This window comes from Echinops telfairi, unplaced genomic scaffold, assembly GCF_000313985.2.
Source record: "Echinops telfairi isolate 266 unplaced genomic scaffold, ASM31398v2 ScPeMD7_1;HRSCAF=3_0, whole genome shotgun sequence".
NCBI classification, from domain to species: domain Eukaryota; kingdom Metazoa; phylum Chordata; class Mammalia; order Afrosoricida; family Tenrecidae; genus Echinops; species Echinops telfairi.
This window is the reverse complement of record NW_022103896.1, coordinates 59,782,915-59,786,471: the sequence shown is the minus strand read 5'-3', so window position 1 is coordinate 59,786,471 and position 3,557 is coordinate 59,782,915. Positions and strand designations below refer to the sequence as shown.

The 3,557-nt window shown below is 44.2% G+C and overlaps 1 long non-coding RNA gene across 1 annotated transcript; it reads right to left on the bottom strand.

Moving 5' to 3' along the window:
* Nucleotides 1-1,101: 1,101 nt before the first annotated feature.
* On the bottom strand, nucleotides 1,102-3,312 carry LOC123521223. The gene is made up of 2 exons (XR_006679702.1): nucleotides 3,273-3,312; nucleotides 1,102-1,924 (listed from the first exon to the last, which is right to left on the bottom strand). It is a non-coding gene; the product is annotated as an uncharacterized LOC123521223 (long non-coding RNA).
* Between the last annotated feature and the right edge of the window lie 245 nt (nucleotides 3,313-3,557).

The following is a 3,557-nucleotide window of genomic DNA, read 5'->3' as shown; positions in this document are numbered from 1 at the left end:
AAACCCTTTTATGGCACTTGCCATGGGCCAAGGCACAGTCCCCAGCCACGAAAATTCTCCAAGCAATCCAAGAAGAAGGAAGGACTATTCTTCTCCCTGGTGTTAGCAGAGGAAGCCAGGGTACAGGGGTAAGAGATTTGCCCAAGAGCTCTTCCTGCCCTGGGGTTGATTTGTCACATCCTCTTTTCCTCAGAGTCATTTACAACATATTCTTCATTCAGAAAGCTGATGGTGCCAGGCTATCAAGAGACAGCATCTGTGGTCTTAATGGCTTGAAGGTAAACAAGCAGCTACCGGTAGCTCAGAAGCAACAAAGCCCACATGGAAGAAGCACACCAGCCTGTGTGACCACCAGGTGTCGAAGGGATCTGTTATTAGGCATCAAAGAGCAAAAAAACATATCATTGTGAATGAGGGGGAGTGCGGAGTGGGGACCCAAAGCCCGTCTGTAGGCAACAGGACATCCACTTACAGAAGGGTTGCGGGGAGGAGACAAGCCAGTCAGGGTGCAGTATAGCAACAATGAAACATACAACTTCCCTCTAGTTCTTAAATGCTTCCTCCCCACCCCCCACTATCATGATCCCAATTCTACTCTACAAATCTGATTAGACCAGAAGATGTACACTGGTACAGATAGGAACCAGAAACACAGGGAATCCAGGACAGATGATCCCTTCAGGACCAGTGGTGACAGTGGCAATACTGGGTGGGTGGAAGGGAGGTGGGGTGGAAAGGGGGAACTGATTACAAGGATCTACATATAACCTCCTCTCTGGGGGATGGACAACAGAAAAGTGGGTGAAGGGAGACATCGGACAGTGTAAGATATGACAAAATAATATTTCATAAATTATCAAGGGTTCATGCGGGAGGGGGGAGCAGGAAGGGAGGGGGGAAATGAGGAGCTGATACCAAGGGCTCAAGTAGAAAGCAAATGTTTTGAGAATGATAGGGCAACAAATAATACAAATGTGCTTAACACAATGGATGGATATATGGATTGTGATAAGAGTTGTACGAGTCCCCAATAAAATGATTTAAAAAAACCCATATTCTTCATTCAATTTGAATACTTCATTCAAAGAGTCATTTGCATTATATCATTATTATTATTTTTAATTGAAATAATACAACTGCTTTCTCACCTGCCAGATAGCCTGCATGTACATGAGAAAAGCCTTAGGACCTCATTACCAAAACAAAATTGAGGGTCATTACTCCTCTGAACTTGGAGCAAGGGGCGCTGATGTGAAAGTGAAAATCCTGTCCAGGTTGCCTGGGTTTTCTGACAACACTGCCGTGAGGCAGGGAAAATTAAGACCCATTGGAATTTGGATTTTAACATGACATTCTACAGAGAAGTGAAGATGACTGGACATTGTTCCTATTTCAGAACTTTAATTGTATGTTTGAAGCAGATATGGGTACTGCACACAAGTAAGTGCTGGGCTGCTTTACTGAAGGCTGGTAGAGGCTCCTCGTGATGTAGCTAGCAGGTGACGAGTGAGGCTGCTAACTCAGCAGTTCGAAACCGCCAGGTGCTCCAAGGGAAGTAGATGAGGCTTTCTGTGTCAGAAAAGACCCACAGCCTCTGACACCCACTGGGCCGGCCACTCTGTGCTAGAGGGCCATGAGGAGCTGGAGTGGACTTGAGGGCAGGGAGGGTGTGGTCTCTTTTGTCCTTCTGAGAGGCTCCTGGGCAGAAAGGCCTGGTGACTTGCTTCCAGAAGATGAAAGCCAGGAAGCGGCCTGTGGCCCCTCATCGGGTCTCCATGCATCAGAATCAACTCAACAGCAACTGACGACTTCCTTTTTCATCGTATTGAATGTTACCGTATCTTTGTAAGTCGGTCTTTCTGTTGTAGGTAAGTATTCGGCTGCACAGATTTTATAAAACGTTTTACATTTTACTTCTCAGGAACTGAAAGAGTTAAAAAGACATTTACAAGATTTTCCCACTCATCACCCCCTATTTTTAGAGCATCCGAGTTATTTTTCTCTGTTCCTCAATGACTTTTCTATTGGAAACCACTCATGAATTAGAAGTTAATGAAATTCGACAAGTTTTCTTTCCAACTAAATGGCAAAGAGCTTTATATTTCTGGTTAGTTTCACCATTTAAGTAGAAGCCTGGGTTCCCAGCCTATAATTTTCTTTCCTGTCATGCTATCTTTTTTGAACTGCTCATTAAATGACAGTGCAATTCAGAGGGCTTTCTTTCTGGTGGGAAGTCCCATGCAGAGAACTGGCCCTACTGACCCATGGGCTGGTACATGAGATAAATGAGCCCAGGACCCCTCCTCTTTAGGCTCCCAAGCCCATTTATTTGTCATACCAAATGCCTAGAACTCAAGGCTGCTGTGGCTTACTTTAAAGGGCTCTGATGGTACAAATTGCTCATCACTCAGGTGCTAACCAACACGCCGAGGGTTCAAACCCACCAGCTGCTCAGTAAAATTTAGAAAGTACAATTTAGGACTAGGGTCACTAAGAAACTTGATGGCACCCAACCTTTCCTGGGTCTAGGAACTCCGGCTAGAGTTCCCGGGCCAGACTCCCACATGCAGCAGGCTCAGCCTTCACCCTCCTTGAGCCTACTTTCAGGAGCACACGACTTGCTTCCTTGGATCCTAACAGACTATGCAATTCCATACACTTTCCCTTTACTCTCCAAAAGCATTATAAGAATATTTGGATATTTCAACTGCTTTGGTTGTATACTTGTGAAGTTACATTCAGGAATTGCCATACAGGGAATATAGGATCAAATGAATATATCCCCCCCCCACCCCGAAAGAATAAGAGAGACCGAAAAATGAATTGGCAGAATTTTTCATAGGGTTTGACTCCATGCTGTGAATTGAAAGAGTGGCCTGTATGCAACTATGAAGACAGCTTTCGTAGCTTTTACATGTATGTGCTTTCACATGGCCTCTCTTCAGTCCGCACATAATTATCACAATAAATGCTTAAAGTGCTTTTAAAAAGTTGTATCGAACATACCCTACCATCAAGTACAGTTTTCTAGGAATCTACAAATGTTGAAGTGCTGAGTTTAAAGTTTTGTCCTCTGTGAAATGCATGCTTCTTGGTGAATTTTCATTGCATTCAGCTAATCTGCTGCATACGACTTCTCTAAAGTTTTACAAAGCAAAGATATCACTTTGAGGACTAGGGTATACCTCACCCAAGACAAGGTATGCTCAATTACTTCATATGCCAGCCAAAGCTGGACAATGAATATGGGAGATGAAAGAAAAATTGATTACCTTTGAATTATGATGTTGGTGAAAAAGTATTCACTATACCATGTACTGCCAGAAGAAGAAACAAATCAGTCTTGGAAGAAGGGCAGCCAGAATGCTCCTTAGCAGCAAGGATGGTGTGACTTCCTCTCACGTACTTTGTGCATGTTATCATGTCACCAGTCCCTGAAGAAATCATCTTGCTTGGTAGAGGGTCACTGAACAAGAGGAAGACCCCCAGTGAGATGGATGCAGCCCCTAGTGGTTGCAACAAGGGGCTCAGACATAACAATGACTGTGAGGGCGGCA